General features: G+C 45.0%; 2 non-coding genes across 2 annotated transcripts; both read right to left on the bottom strand.

Annotated features, from left to right (window-relative positions):
• Nucleotides 1-1,885: 1,885 nt before the first annotated feature.
• On the bottom strand, nucleotides 1,886-2,001 carry Gm23143. The gene has a single exon (XR_003955549.1). It is a non-coding gene; the product is annotated as a U5 spliceosomal RNA (small nuclear RNA).
• Nucleotides 2,002-14,471: 12,470 nt separating this feature from the next.
• Gm25099 lies at nucleotides 14,472-14,587 on the bottom strand. The gene has a single exon (XR_003955550.1). It is a non-coding gene; the product is annotated as a U5 spliceosomal RNA (small nuclear RNA).
• Between the last annotated feature and the right edge of the window lie 5,631 nt (nucleotides 14,588-20,218).

The following is a 20,218-nucleotide window of genomic DNA, read 5'->3' as shown; positions in this document are numbered from 1 at the left end:
ATGTCTGATGGCATTCTTAGTTTGGGAGTTGGTGGAAGTTAGTACTCTGCTCGGTTAATAGATTCCAAGAGGTTAAGTTACAGGAGGCTAGTTCTGACACAGAGGTGGGTTAAGGGCAGGCAAAGTCAGCAGTCTTCTCCATGGACCTCAGTCCTTGTGTTATGTGAGGTGAATGTGAGCCTTTCCGAGAGGTGCTAGGAGAGGTGGTTGTAAGAGCTGGAAGGAGACTGGGGGTGGGGGTGGGGGATAAGGAAGGAAGTTATAATGACTTTTTTATTTTATTTTATTTTATTTTTGAGGCCAGGTCCTAACATGGAGTTTTCCCTGACCTGAAATTCACTGGATAGCCTAGGCTGCCTTCAAACTTATGGACAATCCTCTTGTCTCTGTCTCTCTCTGGAGTGTTTGATGTGTCATCACACCCAGCTCAGAAAGTTAAATTGCCTTAAAGTTAACACCAAACGATGATTATCTAGTGATTATGAAAATGAGAAGAGCCCCTATGTCCAGGGGAGTTGGGGTCTGGGAACCCTCACTCGAAGCATGTTTGGAAAAGGTGCAAGTCTCCCTGAAGATACAGGTCTAGGATAAAAGCTCCTAAATTAGGCTGGATTTTGTTTAATATTTTTTGTAATTTTAGTACTTTTAAGTGTGTGTGTGTGTGTGACAGAGAGAGAGAGAGAGAGAGAGAGAGAGAGAGAGAGAGAGAGAGAGAGAGAGAGTGCAGGTGCCTTTGAGGCCAGAAGCAAGCATTAGATCCATCCCCTGGAGCTGGAGTTACAGCCAGCCACAGGATGTGGGTGCTGGGAATCCAACTTGGGTCCTCTTCACCTCTCTCCATGTCCTTGGTTGGGTTTTTAGAATACCAAGGCTGAAAGAGGAGAGAATTTATAAAATTATGGATCCTAGGGGGCCAGGACCTGGTGGTGTGCACCTTTAATCCCAGTACTTGGGAGGCAAAAACAGACAGATCTCTGAGTTTGAGGCCAGCCTGGTCTATGGATCAAGTTCCAGGACATCCAGGGCTACACAGAGAAACACTGAAAAGAAAAAGAGCAGAAAAGAAGAAAGAAAACAAAACTTGGTGCTGCTAAACCTGCCAGTTTTCTTTGGCTTTTTTTTTTTTTTAAGATTTATTTATTTTTATTATATGTAAGTACATTGTAGCTGTCTTCAGACACTCCAGAAGAGGGTATCAGATCTCGTTATGGATGGTTGTGAGCCACCATGTGGTTGCTGGGATTTGAACTCCGGACCTTTGGAAGAGTTGGTGCTCTTACCAACTGAGCCATCTCACCAGCCCTTCTTTGGCTTTTTGGGACCGGGGTTGGAGGTGTTTCTCTGTGTAGCTCTGGCTGTCCTGGAACTCACTGTGTGGGTCAGACTGGCCTCGAACTCAACAGATCTCCCTCCTGGGTGCTAGGATGAGAACCTAGCTCAACCAGTTTGATTTTCTCAGAGAGACACTGAGACAGGTAACAGGCTTGTGACTCTTTTATTGGGGGGGGGGGGGGGGGATTCAAGACAGGGTTTCTCTGTATAGCCTTGGCTGTCCTGGAACTCACTCTGTAAACCTCTGCCTTCCAAGTGCTGGGATTAAAGGCGAGAGCCACCACTGCCCGGCTAACTTGTGACTTAATAGAAAGTATTCCTGGAGAAGGGCCATTGGAAAGGACAAAAGTCGACTTGTGAGCAAAACCATGGCAAAAACTGCTGAATGTACTTGAGGATGTCTGGCTCCCTCAAGATATGTTTGAGTATTTTGCAATCATGTGTGGATACCTACTGTGTATGCATACCTGCACAGCAAAAACAAGATATGCAGGTACCACTCACACTGCAAGAATGTGGTCTTAAACACTACTAACTTTCAACATGCAATAGTAGTCCTGGGTAGGCAGGACCTCAAAAAATTGAGTTAAGACTCAGAGTTGTTCCTCTCCACGGAAATCTTTAGTAAAAGGCGAAAGATTTATACGATCTGAAGAGAAACCAGAGTATGGAGCTGCGTTTCCGCCCACTGTCCTCGGCTGACTGTCACTCCTACATAACCGATGGGAACTAGATGCACGAAATAATTGGTTAGTGACGTCTTCTTTCGATTCACAGTAAGCCTCTGAAAACTGAATAACTACTGATAAAACAAAACAAAACAAGAAACCGAAGTAAAAGAGTTTACACTTTTAAATGTAAGCGCGGGCCTGTGTGCAGTGCATTGTGGGTATGTAAAAAAGATGCTAAATCACAGAACAGATTTCCAAAAGGCCGACCTTTCTTCCTGTGTTACCTCTGAGCTACCATTAGGGGGCAGGACGAAAGCGGTATTTACGAGAATATACGAATCAACAACAAAGTCTGATTTGGGGGGTGGGGGGTCTTCAGAACCCCACCCTTAGCGAACGAACTACTGGCAGTTAACCGGTACTGAGGAAGGGGGGGTTCTCTCGAAGGTTGCTCATGCTCCCAGTGTGACTCCACATTCATGTGCATTTGGGTAGCATTAACTGAACCCAGAAAGTTATTACTACAAAAACAAACATAAAAACACAGTAAAGAGAACATGAGGTTGGAGGAAGGTGGCGGTGGTCCATACCTTTAGTCCCAACACTTAGAAGCAAAGGCAAACATATCTCTCTGGTTGAGTCTGATCTGTTCTACAGAGCAAGTTCTAGAACAGCTAGACCCTATTTCAAAATAAATCCTAAAATAGACAAATGATAACTATAAATAAAATAGGGGTTGGAGAAATGACTCAGCAGTTAAGAGCACCGGCTACTCTTTTAGAAGGCCAGGGTTCAATTCTCAGCACCCACATGGCAGCTCACAACTGTTTATAACTCCAGTTCCAGGGGATCCGACGTCCTCAAACACACACACAAGCAAAACACCAATGCACATTAAAGAAATAAATACATCTTAAAGAAATAAAAACCTTGAAAATTGTCTTGACACATACACTTTACACCAATGTGTTGAGCGTTAACTGTGCTTGCCCTGGGACCCAAGAATGTGGCTGAGCTTTGGGGGGTTTTGTTTGGTTGGTTTTGGTTTTTCAAGACAGGGTTTCTCTGTGTAGCCCTGGCTGTCCTGGAACTCACTCTGTAGACCAGGCTGGCCTCGAACTCAGAAATCCACCTGCCTCTGCCTCCCAAGTGCTGGGATTATGTAGTAAGATAAATTAAAGCTATACTACTACATACAAAAATTTGACAATAGTCAATTATTATACAATTTTTCAAACTTAAGGAAAAGAAGTCAAAGGACTGAAAGATGATTCCGTCTAATCTACAGTGTGCTGATTTCTACAAGTGTTGAAAGGGTTTGGTACAGTGCACCTGTCTGTACTTCTGGGGCATTAAAAAAGTCAGCTTGGGGGGCTGGAAAGATAGCTCAGCGGTTAAGAGTGCCAACTGCTCTTCTGAAGGTCGTGAGTTCAAATCCCAGCAACCACATGATGGCTCACAACCATCTGTAATGAGATCTAATGCCCTCTTCTGGGGTGTTTGAAGACAGCTACAATGTACTTACATATAATAAATAAATAAGTGTTAAAAAAAAAAGTCTGGGCTGGCGAGATGGCTCAGTGGTTAAGAGCTCCGACTGCTCTTCCGAAGGTCCCGAGTTCAAATCCCAGCAACCACATGGTGGCTCACAACCATCCATAACGAAATCTGATGCCCTCTTCTGGAGTGTCTGAAGACAGCTACAGTGTACTTACATATAATAAAAAATAAATAAGGGCTGGTGAGATGGCTCAGTGGGTAAGAGCACCCGACTGCTCTTCCGAAGGTCAGGAGTTCAAATCCCAGCAACCACATGGTGGCTCGCAACCATCCGTAACGAGATCTGACTCCCTCTTCTGGAGTGTCTGAAGACAGCTACAGTGTACTTACATATAATAAATAAATAAATCTTTAAAATAAAAAAATAAATAAATAAATCTTTAAAAAAAAAAAACTGGCCATAAAAAAAAAAGTCAGCCTGCTTTCTTATAGAACCTAGGACCACCAGTGCATGCTTGGTCCTCCCCCATTGATCACTAATTAAGAAAATGCCTCAGATCTTAAGGATGACTCTGGCTTGTTTCAACTTGGCCTAATATTAGTCAGTACAATTAGAATGTGATTTTTTTTCTTTTTACAATTTATTTTGTTTATCCAAGACAAGGTTTTTCTATGCCTGGAACTCACCCACTACAGACCAGGTTAGCCAGGGTCTCACTGTAGACCAGGCAGGCCTGGAACTCACTAAAGCCCAGGAATGTGGGTTTATTTGGAAATTGGGTTATATCAGGCACTTTTTCTAAAAAGTATGGAGCCTTCAGTCGACTATCAGAAAGCCAAAAGCTGGAGAGAAGTCTGGAATCTCTGCCTTCGTTTTGCACCTGTTTCCTCTGCTTTGGACCACCAGCTTGCTTTAGCACATAGGTGGGTACGCTAGTCACTGAAGGAATGTTTGCCTGAAATCCCCAGCGCTGTGACCATGCCACCCCCTAATGCTAGAGGCACCTGAGGAATCTTGCCGTCAGTTTAACTGTTCTGGGTTTTTTACAGTGTTATATTCTAAGATCCCCAAAACTGTCTAAAAGGTATTCAGTTGTTTCCCTAAACCTTGTCACCCTGGCTTTCTAGGAGCAGTGAAGCTTCAGGCAACTGACAACCCCACCCCTCAGAGAACAGGTAGTTATCCCCTATGGCAACTGTAGCAATCCCGTTGTCTCTGTGTCCTAAGTGTTGCAGTACAGACAGGGGCCACCAGACTGATTTTGTTGTCTTTTTCTTTCTGGTTTAGTAACTATAGCTTGTGGTCAGGTGTCCTCTTCCAAGACTCCCTGAGCACACATTCATTCATGTGTCCACACACTCACGCAGACACACACCCACACAGGAAATAAATAAATCTTTAAAGGCTGGAGCAGTGGCTCAGCCATGAAAGAGCACTGGTTGCTCTTCCAGAGATTCTGGGTTCAATCCCCAGTCCCCACATGCTGACTCGAAACCATCTGTAACACCAGTCTCAGAGGATCCAATGCCCTCTTTTGACCTTCTCAGGTACTAGGCATGCTACTAGTGTATAGGCATACTTCAGTAAAACATCTCCACACATACTATAGAAATAAATTAATAAAAAATAAACAACTGGTCTACTGAGAGAGTTCCAGTACATTCAGGGGGACACAGAGAAACCCTGTCTCAAAAACAAAAACAATGAGAAAGGCTCAGTACTGAAAGAGAGAAAGTGAGAATTCAGGAGTGAGGAAATAGTGAGGGGGACTCTGGGACCAGGACATGGAGTAGAGGCGAGCAGAGCAGAACCTTGTTATTAGACGCGTTCTCACGACCGGCCAGGAAGAACACCACAGACCAGAATCTTCTGCGGCAAAGCTTTATTTCTTACATCTTCAGGAGCCAGGGTGCAGGAAGCAAGAGAGCAAGAAGCAAGAGCGAGAGAAAACGAAACCCCGTCCCTCTTAAGGAGCATTCTCCTTCGCCTCGGACGTGTCACTCCCTGATTGGCTGCAGCCCATCGGCCGAGTTGACGTCACGGGGAAGGCAGAGCACAAGTAGTCATAAGATACCCTTGGCACATGCGCAGATTATTTGTTTACCACTTAGAACACAGGATGTCAGCGCCATCTTGTAACGGCGAATGTGGGGGCGGCTCCCAACATCTCCCCCTATCCTTTTAATAAGAGCAAATAGGCCACCCATATTAATGAGAGTGGAGATAGAGGTCAAATCCCCAGTGTGTAGGTAAAGGAGCCATGTACAGGATTAGCTCTTAGGCTTACAGGCTTTTACCCAGAGCAACCCTGACCTGCTCCCGTGTCGTTTTGCCTGGGGGAAGGGAACTAGGACACTGAACCTTCTTGAAAGATGACATGTCTCCCTAGAATAGGCTCATATATGCCGCAGAGCCTTTCCATTGCAGTGCTTAGCCTTGCAACTCTCTCGGGCTGCTGAAGCACACTCACTCTATCCCGTGCAATGAGTCTAGCCTCATGGGATATAAGAGCTGAGTGGCCAGCGACCTATTGCCTAAGCATAGATAACCATATATCAGGGGGAGCTCCATGTTCTAGTCCTGCAAGCGCCTGGGCAATAACCACCTTGTCTCTCCTAGTTTAGGCCTTAAGCTTACAGACCAATCAAAGAAGCAACACTAATCCACAGCAAAGTGTATCTCCAAATAATATTAATCCCACCCATTTTTTAAAGAAAGAAAATGCTGAGGAGATCCAATTGGGTAATCCTTTGGTCAGCGACAGGTCCAAGCGCGTGGAGTTGACCTGAAGTCTCAATTCCCGAAGGATCTGTTCAAATTCAGCCATCCAATTCTGTAACATATACTGAAAAAGACTTTTTGACAATTTAGCTGCCCTAGTAAATTTAACATACTGAATGGAAATAACACACAATCCCGGAAACTTTTGTTTACATCCCTGCTGAGTTATTTGTCATAATACATCTAGTTGTATCTGGACAAGATCTATGAGTTGATTAACCAGCATGAGACCTCTCTGTATCTTGACATTAGCTGAGGCCTGTTCATCTATGACTGTAGTCACTGAGGCTGACAAAGTGTTAATGGTGTCAGTCGTCTGGACCTGTCCAGACAGAGCCAAGGCTGTCTGAATTAAGGCCAAACCCAGTTCCTAGTTAGTGGTAAAAAAGCAGGAGAATACTTGAGCATTATACATCACCGTCATTGGGAGTGGAAATGTCGACATTATCCCCCAACGCTGCTCTCTCTTTATTATTGACGCCCTGGACATCACCAAGACGAGGGACATTAGTATTCCCTTGGTCAGTCTGGATTTTTCGGGTGAGTCTTTCTGGTACCCAAAATGGGTTGTCTTCATTCTGTGGGAAAACACAGACAGCTCCCCTGGATCTTATCAAAATAGGATCCGGGCCATACCATTTATTATCAAGGACATTTTTCCATTTAACCATCTCATTGGGCCTATCTGGCTCTGAACAATGACGTTCAGCCGCAGTATGGCCATGAGCATCAATATTTAAAAAATTGAGTGTAAAGAGTGCCAAAGACACAGACACTCTTGGTGCTCGGGGTACAGTCTCCTCAAAAGTTCCCCTCTTCTGTTTTATAAGATAGGCTTTGAGGGTGCGATGCGCACGCTCAACAATACCCTGTCCTTGAGGGTTGTACGGAAGTCCAGTCAGGTGGGTTACGTCCATCTGACGGCAGAACTGCTGGAATTTTTGAGACGTATAAGCTGGTCCATTATCAGTCTTAAGGAGTCTGGGTTTCCCCCAAGCACTCCATGCCTCAAGACAATGTTGAATCACATGTGAGGCTTTTTCTCCGGTTAACGGAGAAGCAAACATGATGCCAGAACATGTGTCAATGGACACATGGAGATATTGAAGTTTTCCAAAGGAAGAAACATGTGTAACATCCATTTGCCAGACCTGTAGAGGTCGAATACCGCGTGGGTTAATTCCCACATGAGGAACTGGCAAGAACTCACAGCAGCTTTGACATTGAGTAACAATGTCACGGGCTTCTTTTCTTGTCAAGGAGAAACGACTGCGTAATGTTTCAGCCGTCACATGAAAATTGTTATGAAAATTTCTTGCATCCTCTACCGGGGATGATAGGGCAGCAGCCACCACTTTAGTGGCCTTATCTGCCAAATCATTTCCCAGAGCCATGGGGCCAGGTAGGCCTGAATGGGCTCTAACATGAGTAATATAAACAGGAGATCTTCTAGATAACAAAACTAATTGTATCTGCTGAAAAATATTGGCAACTCTACTGGAAGGCTTAATCACTCCAGCCACTTCTAAAAGATTTACTGCATTTACCACATAACAGGAATCTGACACAATATTAAGGGGTTCTAAAAAGGTTTTTAAAACTTCTAAGACCACTAAACATTCTACCACTTGAGGTGAATTTTCATTATATTGTTTGGATACCACTTTACCATTAGCCACATAGGCACCTATGCCAGTTTTTGATCCATCAGTATATACCACAATCCCATTTTTAAGTGGGTTTCTTACTGTTATTTGTGGAAACACAACAGATTGATTTTGGGCAAACTGTAAGATTGGATGTTTTGGATAATGGTTATCTATTTTTCCTGAAAAGGAGGTAACTAAAACTGCCCAATCATTAGATGCGGCTGCCAAGGTTTGAACCTGTGCAGCAGTATAAGGTACAATTAAAAGATATGGACTTTGCCCAAAGTGGGTGATTGCTGCTTTTAGGCCTTTAAGGGCAAGCTGTGCAATTGCATCAGGATACCAATCTATTATTTTAGCTGGGGATACGTTTGGATGGATCCACAACAATGGCCCATTCTGCCACAAAACTGCAGTTGGCAATTGTGCTGTCTTAAAGACACACAAACTGAAAGGCTGCGAATCCTCAATACGTTGTAATTGTGCATTCTGTAAGGCCTTTTCCACTTTTTGTAAGGCCTGGTTAGCAGCTAGAGTAAGAGTCCTAGGGGAGGAGATATGAGGATCTCCTTCTAAAATACCAAACAAAGGCCTTAACTCAGCGGAAGGAATCTTTAAAAAAGGTCTAAGCCAATTAATATCTCCCAACAGCTTTTGAAAATCATTTAAGGTATGGAGGTGATCTCTTCTTATCTCTACCTTTTGGGGCACAATCTTATCTGGGGACACCACAGAGCCCAAGAATTGTCCTGTATCAGAAATTTGGACCTTTTCTGTGGCTATCTGTAAACCCCACTGACTTAAAGTTTTAAGTAGAAAAGGATATGCCTTTTGTAGCATGGTAAGGTCTTTATGGCACAGGAGGATGTCATCCATGTAAAGGAGCAAAATTAAAGAGGGGAATTGTTCCCTCACTGGCAAAAGAGCTTCTTGTACATAAAGTTGACACATAGTAGGACTATTGGACATTCCCTGTGGTAAGACCTTCCATTGATACCTCTTATCAGGTTCCATGTGATTAATAGAGGGGATGGTAAAGGCAAATCTGGGCCTATCCCTTGGACACAAAGGTATAGAAAAGAAACAATCTTTAATATCTATAATAATTAAATTCCAGCCACGTGGTAAGGCGGAAAGTACAGGGAGACCCCTCTGTACTGGGCCAAATAAGTTCATTTGCTCATTAATGGCTCTGAGGTCATGGAGCAGTCTCCACTTTCCTGACTTTTTCTTAATTACAAAAATTGGAGTATTCCAAGGTGAGGTAGAGGGTTCAATATGGCCTAATTTTAATTGTTCCTCTACCAGTTGAATCACAGCTTCTAGTTTTTCAGAGGATAGGTGCCATTGAGGAACCCACACTGGGTCCCCTGTTTTCCATGGTATGGGTCGTGCTGCCCCAATGGCCGCTAAGGAAAACCCAGACCCTGTCTGTCTTGGTTTCCATTAGGTGAGATGGGCTCTATCCTTCCCTGTTCTTGATGTCCTAACCCTTTTCCTTCTTTATAACCCATCTTTGCCATGATATTTTTTGCTTTAGCTGAATACCCTCCTGATGGGGCGTTTTCATTGGACAAAATAAGGCCCAAATGCTGCATAATATCCCTTCCCCAGAGGTTAACCGGGAGTGGGAGCACATAAGGTATGAATTTCCCTTGCTGCCCTTCAGAGGATTCCCACGTCAAGGCAATGGAGCTTATAGTGGGACATGATTGATATCCTAGGCCCTGTAATGAATGAGATGACTCTGTGGTGGGCCATGCTTTGGGCCACCAATGTGTAGAAATTATACTTTTATCTGCTCCGGTATCAAGGATGCCTTCAAACTCTTTTCCATTAATCTTAAGGCGGAGCTTAGGTCTATCATTTAAAGATACAACCAAATAGGCAGAATCATTTCCTGAGGAGCCCATTTTCTTTATCTCAGGTCCTGCAGATTTCTCCCTGGTATTATCAGGGAGGAGCAGCAGCTGAGCTATCCTATCTCCTTTACTAATAGAAAAAACGCCTTTAGGGCTTGAGCACAGGACCTGTATTTCAGGGGAATGTTGACAATCCATAACTCCAGGGTGGACTACTAAGCCCTGCAAGGTGAGTGAACCTCGGCCGAGAATAAGGCCCATGGTTCCCGGGGGCAAGGATGGTATAGGCTCCACCGGCACCGGCTGAATACTCATTTGAGGCATTAGTAGGAAGTCGGAGGCGGCACGCAGGTCCACCCTTGTGGGTCTTCCTGGGTCGCCTCTCTGACTGCTTCCTGGGTCCTGACAAACCGGTTCCCATATCTTTGAGGGCCCTGGGACCGAGGGCCCGATGACCCGTTTTTTGGCACATCAGTTGATTGACTATCAGGTGGGGGAAGGACTCTGCCCTTTATATCCCTCACAGAGCGACACTGGTCAGCTCTATGATAACCCTTGCCACACTTAGAGCAAAGAGTGAGAGTCCCTCCCTGTTTATCTGGAGCTCTGCAATCTTTCTTAAAATGCCCAGGCTTTCCGCAATTAAAACATGTCCTCTGATCATTTCTGCTCATGGAGCGGTTCTGAGATTGGAGGATGGCGGCCGCTAAGCCTGCATTGGTGAGAGGTCCCCCAAGCTCTCGACAGACCCTGAGCCAGTCTTGTAAGCCTTTGTTCTTTCTTGGGGCTATGGCCGCTCGGCACTCCTTTGTGGCTTGCTCATAGATTAGCTGTTCTATCAGAGGCGCAGCTTGCTCTGACTCTCCAAAAATACGCTCTGCTGCCTCTGTCATTCTGGCCACAAAATCTGAGAAGGATTCCTGAGGTCCCTGGATTATCTTTGTTAACTGCCCAGTGGTTTCACCTGCTCGAGAGAGCGCCTTCCAGGCCCTAATAGCCGTGGAAGAAATCTGGGCATAAGCTCCCCAATGGTAGTTTGTCTGATCAGCAGAATAAGCTCCCTGACCCGTTAACAAGTCAAAAGTCCAATCTCTCTGCTCTGGAGTCAAAGCAGCTGCGTTTGCTCGGGCCTGCGCTTGTGCAGCTTCGTGCCAAAGCGCTCTCCATTCCATATATTTTCCCATACTAGGGAGAGCGGCTTTTACAACCGTTTGCCAGTCGGCAGGAGTTAGTGCCATGCCAGCGAGCCTGTCTAACTGCACCAAGGTAAAATTAGCATTGGTTCCGTATTTACGAACCGACTCGGCAATTTCCTTAATTTGTAAGTATTCTACCGGAGCGTGGACACGCCCACCCTCGGCTCCTTCAAAGACCGGAAATGCCTGTTGTATTTTCCTTTGTTCCTCTCTGGGAATGAATGAGTCTGCGCACTGCCTCTCTGCGCACTGCCTCTCTGCGCATTGCTGACGCACTACGCAGGGCGGGGACTCCGCATAGGGCGGACCTTGAAGCCGACTGCCCTGAGGCCAATCAGCAAACTGGCCTTCGCCAGCCGCTTTTGGCTTTTTTCTTGACCAATTAGCTGGCTGGTAATGGGCTGCTTCTTCCTCCCAGTCTGTTTCCTCAGAGGAGGATTCTTCACCTGCTTCAGAGCTACTAAGAGCTGGCTCCCCGAGCCCATCCAGCGATGAGCACAGGCTCCTTTTCCTAGAGACCTCCGCTAATTGATCTTTCTTCTTTTCCCTTTTTCCTCTTTTTCTTCTAATCTCTCTCCAGGTATTCCTACCTAACCTTAACTTTTCCTCGGGTTCAAGACCCTTGGAAAGGCCTGTATACTTATTTTGTGTACCATATTTCCTCTTTGTTCCTACTCTCTCTCCCCGCTTTACTTCTGATAGCTTGTCCTGAATTTCATCTAGAATCCGCCCTATCTTAACCACTTGATAACATGTGAAAAGGAACAAAAGGGCTTCTAACACTAGAAAAAATTCAAGGCCAAACATATTCCACTTTACTTCTGATAGACTGTCTTGAATTTCGTTAGAAAGTTCAAGATCGGACTTACCTCGTAAAGCTGTACTCACTGGTACTCTCGTTCCCCAGCTGAAAAGTTCTGAATTCATACAGTTGAATCCTTCTTAACAGTCTGCTTTACGGGAACCTTTATTACCGCGACCCGCAGTTCTGGTTCTGGAATGAGGGATCTTCCTTGCGCCAGTCCCGAGTTTTTTCTCGTCCCGGAATTCGGCACCAATTGTTATTAGACGCGTTCTCACGACCGGCCAGGAAGAACACCACAGACCAGAATCTTCTGCGGCAAAGCTTTATTTCTTACATCTTCAGGAGCCAGGGTGCAGGAAGCAAGAGAGCAAGAAGCAAGAGCGAGAGAAAACGAAACCCCGTCCCTCTTAAGGAGCATTCTCCTTCGCCTCGGACGTGTCACTCCCTGATTGGCTGCAGCCCATCGGCCGAGTTGACGTCACGGGGAAGGCAGAGCACAAGTAGTCATAAGATACCCTTGGCACATGCGCAGATTATTTGTTTACCACTTAGAACACAGGATGTCAGCGCCATCTTGTAACGGCGAATGTGGGGGCGGCTCCCAACAGAACCTCTTCTCAGATCAGAGTGCAAAAGATCACCCACGTAGTGGTCATGGCCTCCTGGCTCCACTGACATTCCGACTCCTGAGCAACCTTCTGTCCAGCACTACCCTCTCAGCACCAACAGCTGAAGTGACGGAAAAACCAGGAAGCCGGAGCTGTGCCGCGCGGCTCACACTGGTGTTCTCCGAATTCAGGAGGCAGATGAGGTGTGAGTTCGAGAATAGCCTCATCTACAGAATGAGATCCTGTTTCAAAAACCTATAAAAGTCTGGGCATGGTGGTGCACACACCTTCGGTCTCAGCAGAGGAAGACTGAGGCAGCTGGATTATCTGTGAGTTCAAGGCCACCCTGGTCTACTTAGCAAGTATCAAGACAGCTAGGGCTACACATAGAGATTCTGTCTCAAAAATAAATAAATAAAATAATATAAGACAGGAAGCTGAGTGTGATGTTCACATCTGTAACCCTACCAGCTGGGAGGCTGAGACAGGCAATTATAAAAGTTCTGGACTAATATGGTCCACATAGTGAGTTTCAAGCCAGCCAAAGATATAAAGCGAGACCCTAAAAGCTGGGGGGCGGGGTAGCAGGGAGGAAAAAAAACTAAAAAAAATAACCAAACAACAAAATACAACAAAACAAAACAGAAACTAAGAAACTGAGCTGAAGTCGGGATGTTATTGGCAAGTCCTTAATTGGCTTCTTGGCCTGCACTACACAGGAGCGCCACAATTCCTACCCAGCTCTCGCTGCCGGCAGCCCACCACCTAGAGCGAGCAGAGCCAAACACTTCCTCACCTAACAGTGACCAATATCTGCCCTTCTCACTTCCAAGGCAGACCCCCAACTGGGGCTTGAGGGCATCCTCTCAGTCTCTTCTGTTGGGTTACTCCTAAGAACAAATTGCTGGCTAGCAAGCTCCAGGAATCCACCTGCATGTCCATTACCACAGTGCTGGAGTTACGGACACCACTACCCCCTGTACACAGGTGTTAAGATCTAAACTCAGTCCCTGTACTTGATCAGCAAACACTCCCCAATCCCTACATATATAAAAAATTGTTTTATCACCAAGTTATATGCCTCAGCCCTTTAGTGGCAGTTAGAGGAGGAAGGCTTGGTCTTTTGAAATGGTCTTGTCATGGAACCAAGTCTGGAATTCTGCTGTCTCAGCCTCTTGAGTAGTTAAGATTACAGCCTGTCATCATTCCAAGTCGTATCATGTGTTGTTTATATAATTTATTCTCATTATTTTTAAATATGTCCATGCAGGGAGGCCAGAGGGAAGGATGCTAGAGTTACAGGTAACTGGAATCAAACTTGCAAGAGCTGAGCCAGGCGTGGTGGCGAACGCTTTTAATCCCAGGGAGACAGAAGCAGGCGGATTTCTGAGTTCGAGGCCAGCCTGGTCTACAAAGTGAGTTCCAGGACAGCCAGAGCTATATAGAGAAACCCTGTCTCGAAACAAAACAAAAACAAACAAAAAACTTGCAAGAGCAACAGATTTGCAAGAGCAACAGGTTTTTATTGCTTAGCCATTTCTGCAGCTCCTGCTGTGTTGTTTCTCCCTAGCTCTCTGAGCTACCTAGTCTCTGGCTCTTTGTCACCCAAGCAGTGTCAGTTAGTATGGATACAGGAATCCACCTGCATGTCCATGACCACAGTGCTGGAGTTACAGACACGTTACCACCCACCCCCATCCTGAGGAACCTAGAACTAGTAACTTAGTAGAAAGTATGCTCATACTGGTACACTAATTTAAATGCAGCACAGAGGCAGGCCAGCCTGGCCTGCATAATGAGACTTTAGTCATGAAAAAAAATGCTACAAAATAAGAGCACTTACTGATCTGTATAAACATAAACATGACTGTCTGACTAAATTAGTAATCCTTTTTCTGGGGAGGTACTGCTAGAGATGTGAAAGAAAGCCCAAGAACAGGCTTCAATTGAACTAAATACTAATAGTACTAATTACTCAGAAGATAGGCAGACAAACTGAAATAAGTAACTACTCAGAAGTTTTCCTATTTCAGGAACATAAGTTCTAATCTTAAACCAGAATTATTAGCCCTGCACGAGCAGGACCTCAAAAAATTGGGTTAAGACTCAGAATTGTTCCTCTCCACGGAAATCTTTAGTAAAAGGCGAAAGATTTATACGATCTGAAGAGAAACCAGAGTATGCTAAACCCGCGTCAGTGAGCTTTCTCTACCGACTGTACCTCCTAGATAACCGATGGTGGTTAGTTACACAAAAATAAATAATGACTTCTCAATTGCTTTCACGCAGGTCTCTCAAAAAACACATCGCTGTAAAGAAAATATAACGGGAAAGAAAAAAAATAAGCGTTTACTAATTTAAATTTACGCACTGATCCGTGCGCAATGTATTGTGGGTATGTAAATAAGCCTGCCCTTATTTTATTTTCCCTTAGTAGATGCCGAGCTGCCGCCAGAGGGCAGTGCAGAAGCCGGAGTCACAGAAATTTACACCAAGTAAAAGTTTTCTTTTCTTTTCTTTCTTTCTTTTTTATTTTTAAGCCGGGGAGGAAGGCGTAGTTTGATTTTGCTTCTTGAAAGTTTGAGACTGTGCTTCACACTGACTTTGAACTCACTATGGAACCAGGTGGGCCTGGGAAGTTGAGCATAGTTCTCTGCCTTAATCTCATCCGTGCTGGGCAGCCATTAGGGAGCCTGCTGTATCTCAGGCTGGCACTAAACTCGCCGAGTGAACTCGGAAGATCTTGAACTCTTTATCTTCCTACCTCATCTTCCTAAATGTTGGCATGACAGGCACGTGCACCTACACCCAACTTAAAAGTTCTCTTAATTAATTAAAAATAAAATAAATGGGGGGCAGGGGAGGGACTTGCCTAGCAGGTAGACAACACTGGGTTTAATCCCAGCACCAAGAGATAAATATAAAAATGAACAGTCAAACCTTGAAACCAGTTATCCTGGTATATTCATTTACAAAAAAAAAAAAAAAAAAAAAAAAAAAAAAAAGCCAAAAACAAACAACAACAACAACAACAAAAAATGTATTGAGAACTAGCAGTTCTTGTTCTAGGACACAGGGCCGTCTGTGTGCTGAGCCTCTAATAATACATCGCTAACCAATACAGGCCAAGCACCAAGGATCCTGAGGAGCAAGGTGACAACTGTGTGTTACCTACTTATAGCCTGATGTTACGACTTATTGAAGAAAAGGAAAGCCAAGGGGAAACTAGACAATTGCATAACTATGGGCTATGGGCAGGAGACGTGAGGACGGAGTATCATAGGAAAGGCTGAAACAGAATGACAGGGTTTTGTTTTGTTGTTTTGTTTTCTCTCTTTTTCCTCTTCCTTTTCCTTCTCCTGTTTCAATAGGGTCTCAACATGTAGCCCTGGCTGCCCTGGACTTTGCTATGCAGCCCATGCTGACCTGGAACTCATAGATCTATTTGCTTCTGCCTCCTTCTGCTTGGATTAAAGGTGTACATCACCAAACCAGGCCATAATGTTGAGGTGATGAGGAAAAGAGACAGCCCTCACTTCTAGAGGATAAAATGGGATCCTGACTCTCTTATTACAGGTTTCCCGGTGGGCAAGCTCTTTACTTTGTAATCTAGCCTGGCATGGCCAGGAGTGCCTAGAGTCACAATGTAGGAAGACACTAGATAAAAGCAAGGTTATGATTAAGGCTACCCTTGGTCTAGGGCTCAGACGGGGGCTGGCTTTGCTCATAGTTGCAAGGGAGGGAGAGAGAGAGAGAGAGAGAGAGAGCAAGAGAGCTGAGCTCTTTGTAAGAACTGTAAGGTCACAACACTTTCTCAACTCTGTCTCAGAAAGAGAGAGTTGCATAGGGGCATGGCCTGATTTCTAGGAGAGGAGAGAGGAATCTAGAGAGTCTGTGAACTGTTCCTTGGCAGCAAGAGGAAGCCACTGAAGAGCTGGAAAGCAATCCCAGCACTGGGGAGGAGGAGGAGGCAGGAGGGTTGTTCACAAGTTCAAAGCCAGGTTATTTTCATGTGAGTTTCCAGCCAGCCTGGTCTGCTTTTTTATTTTAGGTTTTGTTTTTATTATTATTATCATTATTAGATTTTTTTTAAAGATTTATTTATTTATTATATGTAAGTACACTGTAGCTGTCTTCAGACACTCCAGAAGAGGGCGTCAGATCTTGTTACAGATGGTTGTGAGCCACCATGTGGTTGCTGGGATTTGAACTCCTGACCTTCGGGAGAGCAGTCGGGTGCTCTTACCCACTGAGCCATCTCACCAGCCCTCATTATTAGATTTTTTAATTTACATTTCAAATGTTGGTTTTGTTTTTTTCAAGACAAGGTTTCTCTGTGCAGTCTTGTCTATCCTGGAATTCAATCTATAGACCTCGAGCTCACAGAGATCTGCCTGCCTCTGCCTTCCCAATGCTGGGATAAAAAGTGCAGGCCATCATACTTGACTGAGGACTACTTATTAAGCACTCGATGAAATATAAATACTGTTTTGTTTTGTTTTGTTTTGTCTTGCGTGCGCTGGACTGGCCAGCAGTAACGACGCTGCACCAGGATCCTTCTGCACACGTTTATTGAGAGAGCTTGATTGCCGAGAAGAAGAGACCCCGAGCCCAGAACTGGTGTTGCTTATATAGGCCTAGGAGAGGCGTGTCTCACACCCGGATTGGTTATGCACTAAGCCTCATCTGCATGTTCCTCATCTGATTGGCTACTCTCTCTCTCTCTGTACCTCACAGAGCCTCATTATCATACCTCATTTGCATGTCTCACATCTGATTGGTTATACTCTCAAAGCCTCATTATCATGCCCGGGCCAGGCAATGTCTTTGCAAAAAACTTTATTGCATATGTATACATTGGTTGTTTGTCCAAACTTATGCATGGTGGCCAGCAGTAGTCAGTGCCACTCTGCAACGGCACATGTGGCTTCCCACAGTTTTGTTTTGTTTTGAAAACGCTGCAAGGCATGGCGGCACATGCCCTTAATCCCCGGGATTATGAGGTAGAGGCAGGCAGGTGTATTTTTTTTGAGTCTGAGGCCAGCCTGGTCTGGTTTGCATATGGAGTTTTAGACAGCCATGGCTGTCTAGTAAGACCCTGTCTAACTCTAACCAAACCAAAAAATTGGAGAAAGAAAGAAAGAAAGAAAGAAAGAAAGAAAGAAAGAAAGAAAGAAAGAGAGAAAGAGAGAAAGAGAGAAAGAGAGAGAGAAAGAAAAAGAAGGAAGAAAGAAAGAAAAAGAAAGAAAGAAAGAAAGGAAGGAAGGAAGGAAGGAAGGTGGGTGAAGAAACGAAAGCAGGGCAGTGGTGGAGCACACCTTTGAACCCAGCACTCAAAGGAAGAGGCAGATGGATCTCTGTAAGTTTGAGGCCAGCCTGGTCTACAGAGTGAGTTCCAGGACAGCCAGGGCTATACAGTAAAACTCTGTCTCAAAACAAACAAAAACAACAATAAAAAGCTGAGCCAAACTCCTGCTGAATATTACTTGGGATGTCCCTAAAGCCACTGATCTGATGACCTCTGCTGTCATTGCAACAGGAGAGGAACTTAATAGATGTCCATCACCCTCTACCCCTATCTCTCTTATGAAATATCGTCAAAGGAAATCTTCATTTTGTATGTCTGTTTCAGATAAAAACACTGAGAGAAAATTACAGGCATATTTCACCAAAAGAGTATGTTGTATTTTATAAAAAGAAAGAAAGAACGGGATATGTTTTGGTAGAGACCAGGGGTGCCTCTGAGGGCCCATGCTGAGGAATTCCTTCTCCCTGAGGTGCCAGCCATAGTATGGAACAGAGTTTATTTAGGACATGAGAAGGGGAATTGAAGAGGGAATAGAGTCAGAGAAAGGCTGGGGGGGGGGGGGAGAAGGGGAGAGGAGAAGGGGAGGGAGAAAGAGAGGGAGAAAGGGCAGGGAGAGAAGGGTCTGAGAGTAAGAGATTAAGAGGATTAGAGAGTGAGGAGGTGGCAAGCAGCCCCTTTTATAGTGAGTCAGACACACCTGGATGCCAGGTAACTGTGGGGCAGAGCCTAGAAGAAATGTTAACAGAGTGGGCTGGTTCTCTGTTTCTGTCTCTCTCTCCCTCTCTCCCTCCCTCCTGCCTGCCTCCCTCTCTTCCTCTCTCTTCCTCTCTCTCTCTCTCTCTTTCTTTCTTTCATTTTTTTCTTTTTAAAAAATTTTGAGACTGGGTCTAGCTATGTAACCCTGGCTGGCCTGGAACTCACTCTATTGACCAGGCTGGCTTTACTCTGCTGCCTGTCTCTCTGCCTTTGCTACCATGCCCTCACAAATACACACTCTTGAAAACTATTTATATTTGTTTATTTTGTGTGTGTTGGGATTCAGACCCAGGACAAATGGCTGAGGTGCATATTTTACACACCAAAGTAGACCTGGCCTCCATGTGACCCCAGCATTCCTTAGTCCCTACCTGGCAAATCTCTCCCCCCAACCCTAAACTTCCTCTCACCAAGAGGTTCTTCAATCTATCACCCAGACATCGTGGTTCCCGCTCTCTCTCTCTCTCCCTCTCTCTCTGCATTTTTTCTCTCTTCCTAAGTGCATGTTCTTTCTCTTTCTCTAACCTCCTCCCTCTGTCTCTCTCCCCTTGGCAACTTCCCTGGTCTCCTTTCTTGGGACCAGTGAGAGCAGCTTTAATTTGGCTTGAGTAGGTTTATTACATTGGCAAAGATTACCTATCAGTATATATGAGTGTTTTATACTGTGCATCCCATGCAAGATGGTGCCATCAGAGGTCAGAAGAGGGCATACCTGATCCTCTGGATCGGATTTACAAATGATTGTAGGTAGCTGGATGGGTGATGGGAATGGAACTAAGTCCTCTGCAAGAGTAACTAGTGTCTTTAACTGCAAAGCCCTCTCTCCAACCCCAATAAATGTATTTTTAAAAAGAAAGGAGTTGGGCAGTGGTACACACCTTTAATCCCAGGATCAGGAGGCAGAGGCAGGCAGATCGCTGAGTTCCAGGCCAGCCTGGTCTACAGAGTGAGCACCAGGACAGCCAGGGCTACACAGAGAAACCTGAGAGGGGAAGGGGAAGGAGGAGGGGGAGGAGGGGCAGATACTTAGTAGATAAAGGTACTTGCCGCCCAGCCTGAAGACTTGATCTTGATCCCTGGCACCTGCACACTAGAAGGAGAGAACTGACTATTGAGAGTTTCCCTCTGATCTTCATAGGAGCACACCCACATGCACACACAAATAAATAAAGAAATATAAAATAAAGGAGGCTGGAGAGAAGGCTCAGCTGATAAGGGTATTTGCTGCTTTCCTGAGACCCGTGTTGTCTGCTCCATAACAAGACCCTGTCTTAAGGCCAGGTTTAAATTTTTTTTAAGATTTATTTATTTCATGTATATGAGTACGCTGTCTTCATGCACAACAGAAGAGAGCATTGGACCCCATTACAGATGGTTGTGAGCCATCATGTGGTTGCTGGGAATTGAACTCAGGAGCTCTGGAAGATCAGGTTCTATAACAGACTCAGCACAGCCAGAGCTACATAGTAAGACCCTGCCTCAAAAAACAAAACAAAGAAAACAGGTCACTCTGCTACACTGTGAGTTAGAGGCCAGTCTAAGATGTTCATGGACAAGAAGTTGTTTTCTTTTATATTTTAACTTTACCATCATCGTCATCGGCATGAGGTTAAAGGGATGACAGCCTTCAGGGGTTAGCTCTCTCTTTCCATCCTGTGTGTTCCAGGCTCAAGCACAGCAGCAAGGGCTTTTACCCTCTGAGCCATCTCAATACCCTGTCCTTCCTTCCACTGTTGCTATTCTTGGTTG

The sequence above is a fragment of the Mus musculus genome, chromosome 4 (genome assembly GCF_000001635.26).
Source record: "Mus musculus strain C57BL/6J chromosome 4, GRCm38.p6 C57BL/6J".
Taxonomy (NCBI): domain Eukaryota; kingdom Metazoa; phylum Chordata; class Mammalia; order Rodentia; family Muridae; genus Mus; species Mus musculus.
This window is presented reverse-complemented; position numbering and strand designations above follow the sequence as displayed.